The following is a 20366-nucleotide window of genomic DNA, read 5'->3' on the forward strand; positions in this document are numbered from 1 at the left end:
CTGGGATCTGCGGGGTGACTAGGAGCTTCTCCAGGAGGAGGAGTGGTGGAAAAGTATTTCTTGGGGAGGGAAGGGCCTGGCCGAGGGGCTGGCAGAATGCCAGGGTATGGGAGACCAGAGGCATTGGAGACGGCTGGAGCCGGGAAAGCGGAGAGAGGAGGCGTGGGAGAAAGGAGAGCATGAGGGAAAGTCAGAGATGAGACTTCAGAGGTCAGGTGAGGCCTCCTAGGCCATGCTAAAGAATTTAGACTTGATGTGAAGGTAATGGACAGCCATTAAACCACAGAGATTATGTTTGTGCTTTCAAGAGATTTATTAGTACACTTTTGACATCAAAGGACCGGAAAAACATTTCCATTCGCTTCAGCAAAAGGAAGGGCTTATCAGAAGAATATTGGGAACCCGAGGAGTAACGAGGCAGCAGAGCGAGGGAGGGGTCATCCTGGCAGTTCCAGTCTCCTCCCTGTCCTGCTCTTTGCGCCTTCGTCCCCTCCACTGGCTGTTTCTGTTTCTCCAGCTTACACGAATGGTCCCTCAAAGCTCCTGAATTTGAGGCTCTCAGTCTTGACAACCCAGGGACAAACTGGCTCACGTCACTTGCTTCCAAGTCCAAGATCCCAGTGAAGGGAACTTACAGGCCCCGCTTTGGGCCCAGCAGCCCATCTCTGGCCCCCGGAGGAGCCGTGGCCAGGGAGCAGAGCGCACCGCAGCAGGGCAGGGCCGCCGCCGGATGGGGAGCAGGGCGGGGAAGGAAGGGTGCTCTGCAATTAGCCCGTGTGTCCCTGCAGCGACCCAGACGGGTTGGTGGGAAGACGGCGGCTGACAGCCCGCGTGGAGATGCCTGCCTGCGCGGAGCTTGTGCCCGGGGTCAGGGAGGAGGGCTGCAGGCCCCACGGCACAGCCCGGGACAAGCTCTGGACCCCCATTAGGCTCCACAGTGCAGAGGACGGTTTCTCTGAGGGTGTGTGTTCTTTATTCAAAACTTCAACTGCTGGCAGGTTCTCCTTCCATATATGAATTTCCAATCAGCACGCTTTTACTCAAATTGTTCTTTTGTTTCATTGTGTTACTAAAAAAAAGTCTGACAGGTTGGCATGCTTGTTTATGTGAATGTCTCCGGAACTGTAATTCTTGTACGTTCACTTAAGATCACTGCATAAGCTACCATTTATAATATTCTCTGAAACAGTGAAATCATCTTGTCAGTATTAACAAATCTTTTTTAAAATTAGTGCTGAGGTGTGATGTGCAAACCTTTTTACTGAATATTCTACCTCCCTTTAAGTCTCCATCCTGTTTTACTTTCTGCCATTAGACGCTACATTGAACGAAAACTGTATGTAGTTACCCATTTAACCACTAGATGGCACCATACATCTTTTCTTCTAATTTTAATCTCACTAACTTTAGAAATGGGATTTGCGTTTTTGTTTTTGTTTTTCTTTATTGTTTTCCCAAGAGCTAATGATATCTGCACGATTTATTGAATATTAATTAATGTCACTATGTATTTGTGATGCTGCCTTTAATCATATACTAAATTTTTATATATGCCAGACAGTATTTCCAAGGAATTGGATTCCTCCTTTATGACAAAACCATGCTGTTTTAATTACATTTGTTTTACAATACATTTTAATACCTGCTGTCACCACCATTCATCTTCATCAATTATGCCTTAATTTTCAAAATCTGTCTTATCCATTAATTTGTCCAAATGAAATTTAGGCTCATTTAATCATGTTTAAAAAAAAAAACTACTGGCACTTTTATTAGAATTGCCAATAAATTTAACAATAGCAATAACAATAAATTTGTAGGTTAATTTGAAAGGAAGTTCCATCTTTGCAGTATGTATTTCCTTCAGTGAAATGAATACTTTTCAACCAGTGATGTAGACAAGTACATATGCACAGTTCTTGGCATTTGTGTGCATGCGTGTGTGCGTGTGTGTACAGAATAAAGTAGTAGAGAGAGATAGAGAGGCACAGTCAAACATTCATTACAAAAGAGGAAAAATGAGGGGAAAACTCTTCATATCTAACTATAGCAAATTGGCTAAATACATTATTATATAATCCAAATGGAATATTTTTTTCCATTAAATATAATGATTTCAAATGATAGTCAAATGAGAAAATACTTAAATGATTAAATAAATATAGGTATAAAATTATATTTACAACATAATAACTCTCCACCTCCAACACCATAACTCTCCACCTCCACTTCTGATGTGTCCAACCTCTCAGTCTTTCCCTGCAAACAAGTCTTCACCTTACAGTAAGTGACAAAAATCAAAGGTTCTTAAACTTTCTGATCACTGGGCCTCTATACTCTCTTAAAAATTGACCATCCACAAACAGCTTTTGTTTATGCAGGTTATATCTGTTAATATTTAACATATTCAAAATTAAAACAAAGTTCTAAATATTTATTTAATTCATTCAAGTTAAAAGAATGGTCCCATTGCAGGCCAACATAAATAGTGATTTTTATGAAACAGACTGCATTTATTTTTCAAAACCAAAAAAAAAAAAAAAAAAGAAAAATGTCATTGTTTTACATTTTTGGAAATCTCTTTAATTTCTAGCTTAACAGAAGACAGTTGGATTCCCATGTCTCCTTCTGCACTCAACCTTTGCACTATCATGTTAGGTAGAATCCAGAAAACTCCACTGTACACTCACAAAAGAGCAAAACCACAAATGAAATCTTAGTATTATTAATATTATAAGAATAGCTATGACCTGAAAAAGGTTTGGGGGAACCCCAGGGGCTCCCAGACCACACTTTGATATTAATTACTTAGCTGGATTAAACTAACTGAATTATCATCATTCCAAATTATTTCCATTTCTCTTTCTTTTGTAGTACTCATGAACTCAACTAACACTGAAAAACAATAAGAATAAGAACACCAGCATAAAACAGTGCTCCCTCATTATCCACTTGCCTACGTGAAACAATCGGAACATTTTAAGCTGGGTCTGTAAGCGTTCGGGAGGTGACTGGGTTTGTTCAAGTCACCCATATCCCCAGCCCACCACTACTTGGTTACTCCTTGTTATTCTTTGAAGATAATGAGCCCAAGATTCACTCTTTCTAATTCTATTCCTCTCCTAGTTCTTGATGAGTTCAATTTCCCTACAGATGTTGTTTTCAATGTCTGTTTTCTCAATTCCTTGGCCTCCCCTCTTCCAGTGATCTTGTCTTCCTCTTGGCCACTTATTCCCATGGATATACCCTTAAATTTTTATCATTAACTGCACAACCTCCATAATCTCAATTTTAAACAGTTTAACTTTTCCAGCCAATAACTACTATTTTTTCAGCTCACTTCCTGTACTCCAATTCCAACAGTCCTTCCACCCCATAAACACCTCCAGTCTATTGATCCTGCAAATTTTTCCTGGTTTTCCTTGCAGCTTCTCTCACTTCCTCTATTATCCAGCTTAAATTTCATGGCCATTCATGATAATCACTCTCTTAAATTTATCCCAATTCAATTTCTTTGCCTTGCTCTTGTTTCATCAAACTCTCTTGGATAAAGTCCAAACTTGGTTAAATTCGACATTCTGCCGACTCTGTGCCTACACCCACACAGATGAACATATCTAGAGAAAAGTCCCCTGATAAATATCAATGTAGATTCATGATCATTAATATTGTGAGGGTTATTAACACTGCCTAGCAATTATATTTCCCCAGATCATTTGCTATTCCACTCACCTAGGTGACTATTTCTTACCTTCTCTCCCTCAAATTGCAACACCTCCTCCTCCATCCTCGTTCTCATCTGGCGACTTGCCTCCTGTATAACTAAGAAGACTGAAGCAATTAGAAGAGCCCATCCATGGCTTCTCCACACCCCGCACCTGTGCACATGCACCCTGCCTCTCTTCTTGCACTGTGGTTGAACCACCCACGTTCCTGAGGGCCCACACCTCCATTACTGCACTAGATCCCACCTGCTCTAACCTACTCAATTCGTCGTTCCAGTAATTTTCCTCTCTCCTATTTCATCAACTGGCTCCTCTCTTTTTTTATTTCTTTATTCTCTGGCAAAAACTCTTTGCATCCTATTTGTTTCTCCAGCTATTCCCATATTTCTCCTTAGCTTAAGAAAAAAATTAAAAAACACGACAAAAACAAAACAAAAAAAAAACTCTTTGGAAGAGCTGTTTATTCTTGACTGTCTCTAATTTAGCTCTTCCTGCTCTCTGTTGAACCTACTCTAATCAAAATTTTGTTCTCACTTTTTTCCCTGAAATTTGCTCTTATCAAGCTCGCCGGTAACTTCCACATTGCTAAATCTAGGCATCAATTCTCAGGCCTCATCTTCCTTGAACTATTAGTAGCATTTGACAGAGTTGTTCACACCTGGTGGCTTCTTAAAACACTCTTTTTCCCTGGCTCCCACATTGCTCTCCTGGTGTTCGCTGTGTGATAGCTATGAGAGAGGAAAAGAGAAGAGTTGGTTGAACTGGAATTGTGCAGGTCTCTGTAGTCATGGGGAGATTAGGTCACAGAGAAAAGTGGACAGACAAGTCTCAGGAGGCTTATCTGGGATTAAAAGAGAGTGATGAATTGACCCTTGCATGATGCAACAGGAAGACACTGACGCTGGTAGGCAGATGGACATTGGCATTCGGCACATCAGGTCCTGAAGATCAGGCCTGGGCAGAAGGCCAAGGATGCAGGAAATGACGGAGCAGGGTGAAGATAAGGATGACAATGTCAGAAACCCCAACTCCAGCTTGCTAACCAGATTGCACTGGTGGTATGACCACGCATGTATTTATTACCTGACTTTTACAAAGTGCTTTATTTCTTCACAGTATCCTGTACAGCTATTTTTATCCCAATTGTATGGATAAAGAAACTGAGGCTCATAGAGATTCAAACAATTGTCTAAGATTACACGGAGAGTTTTAACAGAGTTGAGACTAGAACCCAGATCCAAGAAAACCAAGACGCTGTGCCCAGGCAGCAGCAGTGGCCACACTGGCCCAGAGAGACCAGGGAATCGACATCAGAGCTCGAGCCTGGGGCCCGGTGTGGGAGGTGCCGGGCTGGGCAGGAATAAGCAGCAGCAATGACAAGCCAGTGCTGTAGAAGGGGCACAACATGGGGGCCAGCACTGCAGCAGGAGCAAATGAAATGAGTGAGCACAGGTGGAGGGAGCCGGTGGTGGGTTCACCTGACAGAGACATAGTGTGGAGGTAGAGGAAGCTGGGTGAATTCTGACAATCGTCCCAGAGAATAAATGAACCCAGTTCTCTGTGGGAGATCTGACATTTACCTCTTGGACTCCTTTGGTCTCCAGCCTAGGGAAGAGGCAACTCTGACATTTAATTGCCGTTGGAGGCTGAGTCAGAGGTGAGAAGGGTGGATTTTTTTTCCCTATGTCAACTAGATCATTATCTGAAGGATTTAAAAAACAGTCCATGGAAAGTGCATAATCCCTAAGAAGCAAAGGAATCAACAAATTATTTCTTTGACATGCCATTTGTCACTTCTTGTTGGAGCAGGATATTTGAAATTTCAAGCGTAACAGGTACATGGAATAAACATGTCCCATAACAGCACCTGCTTCACATGTGTTCAGTGGAGTTAACTTTCCCTTGCCCCTGGCTGAACATTCAGTGGATCCCAGGACTTTTGTAGATACTCTCGGGTGTCTATGTCAGGACAAGGACATCCTACAGTCCCTTTAGCAACAAATAAGGGTGGAATTCAGTAATCAGAATATCTTACATGGCCAGAAACCGGAACTAATTCAGCACCAAACCTTCTCTTGTCCCGTGCTCAGGCTGCTCCGTGGTGGGCGGCTCATTCTCTGTGTCCCCACCTTGCGCTCTCCCTTCTGCCTCCCGGTGCCCTGCCCACAGCTTGCTAGCCAGTTTCTGGGTTGGTCCCAGAGCTAGGAGAAGAGAGACACGGTAAGCGGCTAGGAAATCATCCTTCTTGAACTGGCTTTGGGCTTCCTGGGCCTGGCAAATGTTTGCCAGTGAGTCTTTCTCTCACGGGCACTTGCATGGGTGTCCTGTAGGCTCTCTGCTGGGCCCCTCCCCTGCAGTCCTGTCCTAGCAGATGCATCCTATTAAGGATGATCAAAGGTAGGGTGATCAACCATTCCAGTTTGTCCAGAAATATCCCCATTTTAGCAGTGAAAGTCCCACATTCTATGAAACCTTTCGCTTCTGGGCAAATCAGAATGGCTGATCATCAACTCCTACTCAGGGATTCCCTGTGAGTTTTTCTGTGGCCCTTAATTATCTAGTATTAACTCCAACTTCTGGCTGCTGGCCCTTCACCTTTCTAGTGCCCTATTAGGCAAATCCATGAAAAATCCACACTGAGTCACTCGACTAAGCACCCCTCATATCTGGTGCATAGAAAATGTTCCTTTGCCCTTTGAAACCTGGAGGTGTAAACTCTGCAGCCTGCCTGTGGTCACCTCCACACGCACAGGGAAAGCAGCTCCCTGGCCTCCTTCCCTCTTTCCTGGAGAGAATCACGATCATCGTGGGCCCATTTCAAAGGATTTCTTCCCACCACCTCTGAGAAGGTTCAGCAGCAGCCAAGGGGCCTCAAGGTGTCCAGTCTGGGCTTCTTGGGAAGATGCATATTCCTCATGGATGCAGCCCAGTTCTGCTGTAACCCTCATGGTGTGTCTGGTGAGCCCACAAATTACCCTGGCCATGGAGTCACCTACCTTGGTCTGTCTTTGCTGTGATAATAAATACCTTACTGATTAATTCATCTTTTTAAAAAAAATAATAATGATAATAAAATAAAATTTAATGTAAATAAAATAATAAATAATACATTCTAATAAAGTAATATTTTAAATAAAAAATAAGGATAGCACTTTATCCTCTTGGACCTTTTAAGGTGTAAGTTGAGCACTGGTTCTCTGAGAATAGTAGCTGCAAGGAAGATGGTTCAAAACTCCCCAGATGGATTCATGGAAGTTTCCCTTACTAAACTCGTGATAAACTAGGGTGGAGCAACTGATCTGTCCAAAGAAACAATTTCAAAATTCTGTTCCACATCAACCCTTTCCATTCTGAAAGTGGTTGAGGGGATTCAAGCCATGCATGGAATGTAAATTTTGCATACTATGATCTGGATATGGACTATCACATCAATTCTATCTCAGTGCCTCAGTCTCTAACTTTAATTTTAACACTCCATTACACAAGACACAAAATAAAAACTAACCCAGTAGGTGGCACCTGCAGAAATGTATGCAGAGCATGTGTGGCAGATTTTATTTTCCAAAAATGGCCATAGCAATGTTTATGTTCCCACGTACTCTCCCAGTATCTTGACATCCTTCCATCAAGCTGTGGGGTCTATTCTCTTTCATTTGAATATGGGACACCTCAGTGACTTGCTTCTAACAAACACAGTGTAGTGAAAGTGATGCTGCCTGCCTTCCTAGATGAGGTAAAAAAAAGGCAATATAGCTTCTGCTTAGATCTCTCTCTCTCTCTCTTTCAGTCAGGACTACCTACATATTTGTGGGACCGAGTACAAAATGAAAATGAACATCCCCTTATTCAACATTAAGACATTCAAGACAAGCACAGAGCCTTTTATATGTGAGCCCTGTATAACTGTATAGGTCACAAACCCATGAAGCCAGCCCTGCTTACCCTTGAAAACCAGCCCCATGTTGAGAGGAAGCCCAGGCCAAATGGAGAAGGCATGTGTAATATTCCAGCTGACACCTGCTTAGTCAGCTTGGGCTGCTATTAAAACATACCATCAACTGGGTGTCTCAAACAACAAAAATGTATTTCTCACAGTTGTAGGTGCTGAAAGTCCAAGATCAGGATGCCAGCAAGGTCAGGTTCTGGTCAGGGCCCTCTTCCTGGTTTACAACCAGCCCTCTTTTTGCTGTGTCCTCACCTGACAGAGAGAGGCTGAGCTAGCTCTCTGACCACTTCTTATGAGGGCACTAATCCCATTTATGAGTGCCCCACCCTCACAACCTAAATTGCTCCCAAAGGCCTCACCTCCAAATACCATCCCACTGGGGATTAGATTTCAACATATGAATTTGTGGGGGGCACAAACATTCAGTCCACATCAACAGCCCTAGGAATACCCTCAGCCAACAGCCAGCATCACCTACTAGACATGTGACTGAGCGAGAATTCAGAGGATTCCAGGCCCTAGCCTTAGGGTCTTCTGGAGGCTCCTGATCTCATAGAAACAAACTGCCCTCACTGCGCCCTGTCCAAAGAATCCATGAGCATAATGAAAGGTTGTTTTGCACCCCTATGTTTTGGGGTTATTTGTTACACAGCCAAGTAACTAGAGCAGCATGACTTACAGATATGACTTAAAGATATGCAGCCCAGTAACACCTGCTTTCTCTCTGCTATAGGAGCATCTACCCATCAGCATGTCCTCCAATACCAGCTGAGTCCCCCTCAGTGTTGCTCCAACCCCCACAGCACTCTAGCAACAGATCCCCAAACCTCTCCCCTTGCAGCCTCTGCTGCCTTTGACATCTTCACCAGCATCAAACTTTCACTGTGTCCATGCTAAGGCTCCGCACGCAGCTCCCTTCACAGGGCTTCAGCCTCCGAACTTGAGGACCATAGAGGCCACCCAGCCCGGATACCACAGACAGCCCCTTAGATACATTCACCAACAAGTCCCCCAGTTTCAGATTTAGGGTTACCCTCTAGCAATCACATCCACTAAATTGGCCTGGTGGAATAGATTCAGAATTTATGTATCATTTACATCAGCGTTCCTATGAAAACAAGAATCTGAGACGAAACTTCAGTTTTAAAACCCAACCCTTTCATTAGTTAAGAACCACAATCCAGTCTGAGATCTCATACAATCCCTTTGACTGAAATAGCTATTGGAAGTCAATGACTCTGTCCTTTCTGCCTGCTTATTTGAGTGCCTTGGGAAGCTGTATCTCTTGGAATTTAAAACACTCAACCCAAAGCAATTTAGTATGTCAGAGCACTCTAGAAAAGAAGTACAAAAATAAAAACTCTAACTAGAAGGTTAGACATTTTTTAGGTTTTACAAATTATGAAACCATGACCACTAAAAGAAACTCATCCATTATACAAAATGATGTTATGAGTTATTTTGAAAAATATAGGAATGTTCTCAAAGTAAATGATGTTTTTACCATAGTAAATTTATTCCATGCAACAACTTACTGAATTATCTGTTCTGCTCTTGTTAGTTCCCAAATTCAGCTGTTCCTAAGTGAAGATGTCTTTTTTCTCTGACTTTTCCTTTTAGTCATATATTAGTGCATGTACCATTTCAAAGCCACATAAATATTAACTCACATAATATATATTTTTTAGAACCTGAGTATTCTCAAATCTTAAAAATATTTCTTACATTTCTCTTTGTTATCCAGTTGACAAACAAACTTAAATTCAGATTTCTATCAAACTTGTTTTCCAAATCCAAACTATAATCATTTGGAACACACCAAGCATAATAAACATTAAAATAAAAAATTAAAATAAAATGGCATTGTACCCCTAAGGGGTTATCTTGAATTATTAAAAACAAATCTGTACAGGTTTTATTTTTCTGTTTTCTTTTTTCTTTTTCCTGAACCATGTCCAAATTAAATCAAGCATGATCTTAAAAAAAGGTTATCAAAATACTCACAGTTCAGGTTCCCTAAAGGACCATTCATATTGCTATAGTAGTGTAAAGTAGTAATCGCAGTAAGTTATGAGGAAATGTGAATTCCTAGCTGGAAAATCCAAAAACAGGATGTTAGAGAACAATGGAAAGCTGCCCTGCCTAGTGGTGTATCTACAGTCAGAAAAATTAGCCAATCAAATTCTATTATGAAATAAAGGGAAACAAATATCATTTTTTAAGCACCTTAGAATGTTTTCACAGTATTTTGCTCCAAGAAGACACTCAATTATGTTTGTTCCATAAAATAATATAGCTTATCTCACTTTTTTCTTCTCAACAACTTTGCAAGATGAGTAATACTGTCACCATTACTCAAGAGAAGTCCTGAAGCTATACAGCTACCATCTTCCAGTATAATGCATCTGACCCTGCATTCATTCATTCATTCGTTTGTTCATGTATTTATTCATTCATTCGTGAACTCTTCCAAGCCAAACTTGTGATTAATGCATTCAAGAACAGGAGGAAGTAGTCCAGTGGGGAACAGAGACACAAACTAAAACACTGCATTGCAAAGTAAAGGATATGATAGAGATAAACTGCTCTGGGGTCAGGCAGGGCTCCCTGGAGCAGCTGATTCTTAGCTGAATTCTTAAAGTAGAGAAAAACTGTTGAAGCTCTTCAATTCATTTTGTCTAAATCAGCATTTCTCAAACTACACTCGGAGGAGCACTAATATGTAGTTTTAATAACAATCAATATTCTATGGATGATGGAATATCCCATTTAACAGCAGTTGCTCTGGGGTTTGACCTAAGACTCCATTCATCATAAATTATTCAAGTTGGCCAACTGTTTCACCAATAAGCCTGCTGAGTGTGACCGTTCAAAAGTTGCTTGTCATGATCAGGCTCATCTATGCAGTAAGACTCCATGGGTGGACTGACAGCTGAATACTCTGACTTGTAGGACTAAGGGACAAGACTCTGGAGCAGGGGGGACAACTGCGAAACATTGCATCACACCACAAATCTCATCGTTGCTGTAGCTAACACCTTGGGTGGCTTTTCTTAGTTGTTTAAAGAGAAATTGGACATTCTTCGGATAAATTTAGTGGGTGAGATAAAGAAAGAATTCATTTAAAAAACAAACTGGAAGTGATAATAAGCTGGATTGCTCACTATTTAAGTAAAAAGCCAAAATCAGCTTATCAAAGGGACTTTTGAAGTTGTACAAGGCAAAATCATCTCTGCTCCTGGGTGAGACCAAGTAGCGCGTCTCAAGGAAAGCCACTCCGTTCCCACAGTTTCTGGGAGAACAGAGAAGAGAGTCCATGGGTTGTCTGTTTAAAGTGGATAATCTGAGCAGAGAAATGTTGAAAGCTGAAATCACAATTAGGTCAGTGAGAAAAAAGTGTAAAATGAGAAGGAGGCTCTCCAGGTGTCTCCCACTGTACACAGCAAGTGGCCAGGCCTTGCAACACCCCGAGAACAGAGCTCCCCTTTGTGAATTAGAAATTTGGCAGCAGCCTATACAGGCCCACCTTGTCCCGTGTGTTTCATGTCGTTTTTATAGAAGTCTCAAACTGGTGCTTGTAATTTCTACTAAAATTTTCCCTCGGGATAAAATTTGCAGTCGTGAGAATCGTTTGTGAGAGTTCTGATGTTTGTTTATGCTTGCCATGTTTTTAAAGGTTTGGAGCAAGACAGCACAAGTTGGGAGTGAAAGGGGTGCCCTCTACAACATGACAGGGCCCATCTCAGGGCCTGCTCTAACATCTAAGGGGCTTTGATATTAAATTGCGTAGAATGCTCCTCATTTTAGATGAGACTTCATATGTACAGAACATCTCCTTGGAAGTTGTGCAGCTTGACTGTGTTAACACTGAGGCTTCTGCGACAAGGAGTCTGAGCAACAAGGGTTAACAACTGTGGTTGAGCCTTGGCTCTGTGCTGCTCTCTTCACCTTACTCACTGCCTACCTCAGCAGAGAAGCCAAGGGACTGTCTGATTCTGAAATACCAAAACCCCGGTGGCCATGCCTGAAAATGCATCCCTACAGCACTGCAGGAGCACACACCTCTGTGCCTCAGTGGTGTCCCCGTCAGAAGAAAAGTCCCAGTTCTTTTCTACAAGTCACACGAAGGCTAAGGTCTTTTCTCTTATTCTGCTGAACTCCACATTTGGTGTACTCTGTGCTTTGGTTACAAAGGAAAGGAAGGAGGGGGAGAAAATAAGGAACAGAGAAAACAACACTCTGCTTTTATTGTGATGGCTATGATGCTTTCTTCCTGGGAGAAAGTACAAACTGCGTGAGTCTCCTTGTTCTTCCTTTGTCTACCTTTATCCTCCTTCACCTTTGTTTGCTTGGCTCTTTTTCTAAAACTCACCTTTTGCCGCAAGAGGGTAAACAATATGATTGGGAAAAGAATGTTCTTGTCTTATTACTTCAGGTTCCAGAAACCACGGTAAAAACATACTTTTTCCCGTATTCAACTTCCCCACATAAGCACCTGCTGGAGAAGCACTGGCTCCAGGCCACCTCAGCAGTCACACGTCACCTGTCCTCCCCGTTCTGTGCGGGAAGCATGAGCAAGACACAACACCGATTCCGCAATCTTGTGTGTATGCTCACGTTTATTTTTAATTCTGGAGTTTCAAAGTAAAACCAAATTGCACGTATTAAAAAAGAAGTTTCACAAACCAAATAACAAATGACTTTGAAAAGAAAATTTTCAGCCATTATGACATTTGGCTTTCCTCTGTTTTACAAATACCAGCTCACTTAGTCAGTACAATGGAAAATGAGACCAAAAAATAATAAGCAAAATAAAAAGTGAATCATTTTCTTAGCATTCTAATTATAAGGAAATTTCACAATTAGACATACACACACACACACACACACACACACACGTGTGTGAAGTAATCTTATAAGCTTATTTACTAACTCAACAAATATTTTTTCAAGCATTTACAATATACCAAGTATGCCAGGCTCATGATAGGTTCTAAAGATATTGAAGTGAATATAACAGTGTTTTGATTATCTATTTCTGTATAACAAACAACCCCAGAACTTAATGTCTTAAAACTACAATTCATTAAGTTCTCTATGAGTTCAGTGAGTTGACTGAACTCAGCTGGGCAATTTTCATTTGGGGTCACTCATGTAGCTACAATCAGATAGTGATGAGGACTGGAGTCATATGAAGGCTTGACTGTCCTGGACATCCAAGTTGCCTTGTTTGCTCACACCTGCAATGACTAGGAACAGCTGGGGCTCCCCAGATGAACTTACAGCCAGGCAGCTCTTCAGGTAGTCATATGTCTTCCAAATTTCTCTAAAGCACAAAGAGAGGAAGACAGAAGCTGCAAGGCGTCTTACTACCTAGCCCCAGAAGTCATGTGGCCTCACCTCCACTGAATCCTATTGTCTATGCAGGACAAGCCCAAATTCATTGTGCGAGAGGATGACTGAGGGCCATAAATGCAGGGTTGGTATGGTTTGTTGCGGGGCCATCTTTAGAGACTAATCAGGACAAACAAGCAGGGTCTCTAACCTTAAGAAGCTTATAGTAGTTACATAAACACTGGACTAAGAGTTGTAGTCCTGACTACTGGTTTTAGCTTTGCCATGTGATTGTCAAAGTGATTTTACTTTTAAAAACCAAATAACAAAAAATTTAACAAATCACTATTGAAGAAGATTTTTTTAATGAAGTATTATGCAGCAATTAAAAACTAAGCTTTCACTCTTTAGCTACTTCACTTAGGAAAATGGTCTCCAGTTCCATCCAAGTTGCTGCAAAAGGCATTATTTTGTTCTTTTCTATGGCTGAGTAGTATTCCATGGTGTATATGTATTGTGCGTGTGTGTGTGTATATATATGTATATACACATATATGCCATATTTTCTTTATCTGCTCATTAGTTGATGGGCACTTAGGTTGATCTCATATCTTTGCAATTGTGAATTGTACTGCAATAAATATTTGAGTGCAAGTGTCTTTTTTATAAAATGACTTCTTTTCCTTCGCGTAGATACCCAGCTGTGAGATTGCTGGATTGAATGGTAAGTCTACTTTTAGTTCTTCAAGGAATCTTCATACTGTTTTCCATGGAGGTTATACTATTTCTCTTGCCACCAACAGTGTGTAAGCATTCCCTTTTCTAACATCCACACCATCATCTAGTGCTTTTTGACTTTTTAATAATGGCCATTCTGACATGAGTAAGGCAGTATCTTATTGTGATTTTCATTTGCATTTCCCTGACCATTAGTGATGCTGAGAATTTTTTCATACGTTTGTTGGCCTTTTGTGTATCTTCTTTTGAAAAATGTCTGTTCATGTCTTTCACCTACTTTTTAATGGGATCATTTCTTTTTTTCTTTCTGATCTGTTTAGGTTCCTTGTAGATTCTGGATATTCGTCCTTTGTTGGAAGCATAGTTTGTGCATATCATCTCCCATTCTGTAGGTTGACTATTTACTCTGTTGATTATTTCTTTTGCTGTGCAGAAACTTTTAGCTTAATTAAATCCTATTTACTTATTTTTGGTTTTGCTTTACTTGCTTTTGGGATCTTAGTCATAAATTCTGTGCCTAGGCCAATGTCCAGAAGGATTTTTCCTAAGTTTTCTTCTAGAATTTTTATGATGTCAGTTTTACATTTAAGTCTTTAATCCATCTTGAGTTAATTTTTATGTGTGGTGAGAGATAGGGATCCACTTTCATTCTTCTGCATGTGGCTATCAAATTTTCTCAGCACCATTTATTGAATAGGTCATTCTTTCTCCAATATATATTTTTCTCTGAGTTGTCAAATATCAGTTGGTTGTAAGTGTTTGGCTTTATTTCTGTGTTCTCTGTTATGTTCTATGTGTCTACCTTTATACCATTACCATGCTGTTTTAATTACTATAACCTTGTATTATAGTGTAATTTGAAGTTAGGTAATGTGATGCCTCCAGTTTTGTTTTCTTTTTGCTTATGATTGCTTTGACTATTCAGGCTCTTTTTTGATCCCATATGAAATTTAGGTTTGTTTTTTCTAATTCTGTGAAAAATGACATTCATATTTTGATGGCACTTTAAATACAATGGACATTTTAATAATATTGATTCTTTCAATCTATGAGCATGGGGAATTTTTCCATTTGTGTCATCAATGATTTCTTTCATCATGTTTTGTAGTTCTCCTTGTGGAGAGCTTTCACCTCCTTGGTTAAGTATATTCCTAGGTATTCTATTTTCTTTGCAGCTAATCTAAATTATATTGAGTTCTTGATTTGAATCTTAGTTTTGCTGTTATTAATGTATAGAAATGCTATTGATTTGTGTACATTAATTTTGTAACCTGAGACTTTACTGAATTTATTTATCAATTTTAGGAGTCTTTTGGAATAATCTTTAGGGTTTTACAGATATAAGATCATATTATCAGCAAACAGGGATATTTTGACCTCCCCTTTTCCAATTTGGATGTCCTTTATTGCTTTATCTTGCCTGACATAGTACTTCCAGAACTATGTTGAACAGAAGTGGTAAAAGTTGGCATTTTTGTGTTATTCCAGTTCTTAGGAGGAATACTTTCAACTTTACCCCATTCTGGATAATTTTAGATGTGGGTTTGCCATATATAGCTTTTATTATTTTCAGTATGTTCCTTCTATGCCTAGTTTGTTAAGGGTTTTTATCATGAATGAGTGCTGGATTTTCTTGAATGCTTTTTCTTCATCTATTGAGCTGATTATATGATTTTTGTTTTTAATTCTGCTTATGTGGTGACTCACATTTATTGATTTGCATGTATTGAACCATCCTTGCATGCCTGGAATGAAACCTGCTTGTTCATGGTGAATTATTTTTTTGATGTGCTGTTAGATTCTGTTTGCTAGTATTTTATTGAGGATTTTTGCATCTATGTTTGTGAAGGATTTTGGTCTTTAGTTTTGTTGTTGTTGTTGTTGTTGTTGTGTCCTTTCCTGGCTTTGGTATCAGGGTGATACTAGTAGAATGAGTTAGGGAGTATTCTAGTAGTTGTTGTTTTATGAATCTGGGGGCTCCAAAGTTAGGTGTATATATATTTAGGAGTGTCAAATCTTCTTGTTGAATTGATCCCCTTATCATTATGCAATCACTATCTTTGCCTATTTTACTGTTGTTGATTTAAAGTCTATTTTATCTGATATAAGAATAGCTATATCTTGCTACTTTTGGTTTCTATTAGCATGGAATATTTTTCTCCTCCCCTTTACCTTGAATTTATGTGACTCTATATGAGTTAAATGGGTTTCCTGGAGATAGCAGATATATGGATTTTGTTTTTTTATCCATTCTGTCAATCTATATTTTTTAAGTGGGGCATTTAGATGATTTAAATTAAATTTTAATATTGATAAGTGAGATACTGTTCCAGTCATCATATTGATTGTTGCCTTTGCTTTATATTCTCTCCTGTCTTACTCTTCATGGGAGCTGTGTGTTTTTACTTTCGAGTGTTTTTACAGTGATGAGTATTGACCATTCTTTTTCATGTTTAGAGCATTTTTGAGCTTTTCTTGCAGGGCAGGTTTAGTGGTGACAAATTCTTTCAGTATTTGCTTGTTGTGGTAAGATTTTATTTCTCCTTCATTTATGAAACTTAGTTTTTCAGGATGCAAAATTCTTGGGTGACACTTATTCTCTTTAAGTAGACTAAAAATGGGACCCAATCCCTTCTGGCTTGTGAGGTTTCTGTTGAGAAGTCTGCTGTTAGTCTGATGGGTTTTTCTTTGTAGACTATGTGCCTTGGTAATGTCCTATTTGGAATGAATCTTCCAGGAGTTTGTTGACTTTCTTGTCTCTGGACGTCTAAATCTCTAACAAGACCAGGGAAGTTTTCTTCCATTATTACCACAAAGAGGTTTTCCATGCTTTTTGCTTTTTCTTCTGCTGCTTCAGAGATACCTATGATTCTTATGTTTGGGTGTTTTACATAATCCCATATTTCTCAGAGACTTTGTTCATTTCTCTTGAATCTTTTTTCTTTATTTTTGACTGAGTTAATTCAAAAGCCTTGTCTTCAAGCTCTGAAATTATTTCTTCTGCTTGACTTAGTCTGTTGTTAAGATTTTTCACTATATTTTGAAATTCCCTAAATCTATAATCTCCAACCCCCTGGCTGTGAACTGATACCAGTCTGTGGCCTGTTAGGAAGGAGGCCACACAGCAGGAGGTGAGCAGCAGGCAAGTAGGTGAAGTTTCATCTGTATTTTCCACCTCTCCCCATCACTTGCATCACTGCATGAGCTCTGCCTCCTGTCAGATCAACAGTGGCTTAGATTCTCATAGGAGTGCGAACCCTACTGTAAACTGTGCATGTGAGGGATCTATATTGCATGCTCCTTATGAAAATCTAATGCCTGATGATCTGAGGTGGAGCTGAGGCGGTAATGCTAGCATTGGGAAGTGGCTGCAAATACAGATTATCATTAGCAGAGAGGTTTGATTGCACAATAACTGTAATGCACTTGAATCATCCCAAAACCATCCCCCCAGCCCCCATCTGTGGAAAAATTGTCTTCTATGAAACTGGCCCCTGGTGCCAAAAAGGTCAGGGACCACTGCCCTAAATAATTCTTTCATTTGCAGAATTTCTGTTATGTTGTTTTTAAAAATATCTATCACTTTAGTGAATTTTTCATTCATGTCCTGAATTATTTTTTTGGTTTCTTTGTGTTGGTTTTCAACTTTCTCATCAATCCCATTGAACTTGCTTGAGATCCATATTTTGAATCCCACATCTGACATTTCAAAAATTTCCTTTTGGTTGGAGTCCGTTGCTGGAGAGCTAGCACGATTCTTTGGGGGTGTCAAATGTGCCTGTTTTTCATATTGCCAGAGTTCTTATGCTGGTTCCTTCTCATCTGGAACCTCTTCCCTCAGATCAAAACATATAGCTTTGGCTGGGCACGGTGGCTCTTGCCTGTAATCCTAGCACTCTGAGAGGCTGAGGCTGGAGGATTGCTCGAGGTTAGGAGTTCAAGACCAGCCTAAGCAAGAGTGAGACCCCGTCTCTACTAAAAAATAGAAAGAAATTACCTGGACAACTAAAAATATATAGAAAAAATTATCCAGGCATAGTGGCACGTGCCTGTAGTCCCAGCTACTTGGGAGGCTGAAGCAGGAGGATTGCTTAAGCCCAAGAGTTTAAGGTTGCTGTGAGCTAGGCTGACACCATGGCATTCTAGCCTGGGCAACAGAGCAAGACTCTGTCTCCAAAAAAAACAAAAAACCATATAGCTTTGCAGTTCACTTGTTTTCCTCTGCTAGGAACTCTGCTGCTCAGTATATATATAGAGAGGTACACAGCCTTTTGGTTCATGCAGGTAGGTACCCACTGTGATGCTGCTGGCAATTTGGATCAGTTAGACCTCAGATCCCTGGCAGAATTTCAGGTGCCAGCAGTGGCGGACTACGTTAAGTAATCCCTAGATCTGAGGTCTTTGGATGGTGTGCTTGAGCCCTGGGGGGACCAGACTGAGATCAGGCTGGCCAACTTGCCCTCAATCCTCCCTGAGTTCAGGTGCTGACTGTGATAGTGAGAGTTAGGGTGATCTCTTGCTCCAGAAGAATATTCAGGCAGAAGAAGGGCAGATGGACTGTGAGCCTGAGACAGGAGGGCAGGGCCTCTCTTGATAAGATTAGTAGAAGCAGGAACTATGGGACACACAAGCTGCTCATTCCTCCCTCTCTCAGCAGCATCAGAGGTCTCTGTCCAGGGGCACAAAAGTGCCCAGGTTTCTAGCTCCCACCCTGATCCCTGATCCAGCTGAAGCAAGGTGTCAGAGGCACCTCAACTCACTGTTTGAAGGGCTATCAGACTGGCTGTGGACTGTGGCTGAAATGTTCCAGGAGTGGAGGTGTGGTTGTGTCAGGGACTTGCCTCCAAGGTGGTGGGCTCCTCCCTAAACAGACAGCCAGCTTGGAGAGAGAACTGCTACACTGCCCTCCGTCAAGGGAGGTGGTAGCTTTTGTGCTTGGGGCACACAAAAGCACTTGCCGCTTTTTAGAGGGAAAGGAGTGAGCCACAAGCTTTATGGAATCCTGTGTGTGACAGGTGCTCTGTTAGAGGCAGGGCAGCCACTCCCAAGTGCCCAGACTTAATCATCCCCTGTGGAACTCTTGCCAGGCTCAATCAGAAATACCCATGGCTACCTCAGCAGCAGTGGGTGGGAGAGGGGAGGAGGAGATGGCCCTGAATGTTGGGGACCTAGTGTTCTGGTCCCCTTTATCTGAAGGGGCCCTCTGGCATCCTGCCTTCTTCTCTTGGCTGGAAGCTACCTACCATGAATGCTCTAGCTCCAGGAGACTCACAGTTTCCCTGGGACAGGACCCACTGGACCCCAAGGCGGCTGTGACAGGGGCTGAGATTCCCAGGTCAGGACAGCAGCAAAAACACTGCCTGTCTGTGAAGGGAGGGAAATGAGCTGCACCCTCTGTACAGAACCTGGGCACAGTGAGCAGAGTATTATTGTGAGTCTATCCTGCCTGCAAGCCTAGAACTGGCCATCCCATACCTCACCCACACCAAAAGCTCATATGTGGGAGCAGAGGTGGCTATGTCCACACCATTGGCTGGTTGGAGGAGGGGAGGTCCCCATCTTCACATCCTTTCCTGGACTTCCAAGCTTTAAACTCCCAAAGTGGTTCTTTTGGCCTGTGACCTGAGAGGGTGGCGTCTCTTCCAGGAAAACAGTAAGATGTGAGCAGGAGTGCTATTTGCTCACAACTTGGTTCCTTCCACTGCAGCTTGTAGCAGTGTGGTGGGAATTTCCCTAGGTGTGTAGGAGGGCTTGGCTCCCTTGTCTCTCCTCAGCAGGGCAGGGCTGTATCAGCCCAAACTCAGCCTGAGGGTGGGGTGCTGCCCAGCTTTCGACTTCCAAATTAACACCTTGGGCCTGTAACCAGAGAGGGTGGGGCCCTTTCCAGGCAAATAGCATATGCAAGATGCAAGGGAGTGTACCATCCACTCACAACTCAGTCCCACATCAGCCTGTAGCAAGGCAGTAGGAATTGTCCTAGGTATCTATAGAAGAGCTTTGCCTCCCCTGTCCCTCCTCAGGTGGGCAGGGCTGCATCGGCCCAAATTCAGCCCAAGGGCCGGGCACTGCCCAGCTTTGAATTCCCAAAATGATGCCCTAGGCCAGGGACCAGAGAGGATAGGGCCTTTCTTAGGCAGGCCACACTGGCAGGAAACTGGGAAGTGCATTTTGCTCAAGTCTTGGTCCTATAGCCGTTAGCACTGTCCTAGATGCGTGCTGGAAAGCCTGGTTTGTCTGCCTCTCCCCAGCCAGGTGGAGGCTGCAGCCACATCAAGCCAAAACTTAGCCCAATCATGGGGCACAGCCCAGTATCAAAACCTCAAAATGGTGCCTTGGACCTGCCACTGGAAAGGCTGGGGCCCCACCAAGGCAAGCAGCATGGGCAAGAAACTGTGGAAAATGCATCTCATTCTCAAAAGCAGCCCACAGTAGTACTGTGGAGATCTTCCCAGGGGTGTGTGGGGGCACCTGGGCTCCTCTATACATCCTGGGAGCCACAGGCATGTCCGTTGTTCCCCAGTTTCTAGCCTTTCAGATGGTGCCCAGCTCAATCTGCTCTAGGCTTGGATGCTTGTGTGATTCCGCGTGAGTTCCCTTTCTGGAATAATGTCTCTGTGCAATCT

The 20366-nt window shown here is 41.8% G+C and overlaps 1 long non-coding RNA gene across 2 annotated transcripts; it reads right to left on the reverse strand.

The window, feature by feature from the left end:
- Nucleotides 1–296: 296 nt before the first annotated feature.
- On the reverse strand, nucleotides 297–9764 carry LOC123643484. Of its 2 annotated transcripts, none has more exons than XR_006736807.1 (3): nucleotides 9676–9764; nucleotides 3752–5926; nucleotides 297–1180 (listed from the first exon to the last, which is right to left on the reverse strand). It is a non-coding gene; the product is annotated as an uncharacterized LOC123643484 (long non-coding RNA). The 2 variants fall into 2 exon arrangements; XR_006736806.1 differs by lacking the exon at nucleotides 297–1180 and having other exon boundaries at nucleotides 2121–4453; nucleotides 5306–5926.
- Nucleotides 9765–20366: the final 10602 nt, after the last annotated feature.

This window comes from Lemur catta, chromosome 8 (assembly GCF_020740605.2).
Source record: "Lemur catta isolate mLemCat1 chromosome 8, mLemCat1.pri, whole genome shotgun sequence".
NCBI classification, from domain to species: domain Eukaryota; kingdom Metazoa; phylum Chordata; class Mammalia; order Primates; family Lemuridae; genus Lemur; species Lemur catta.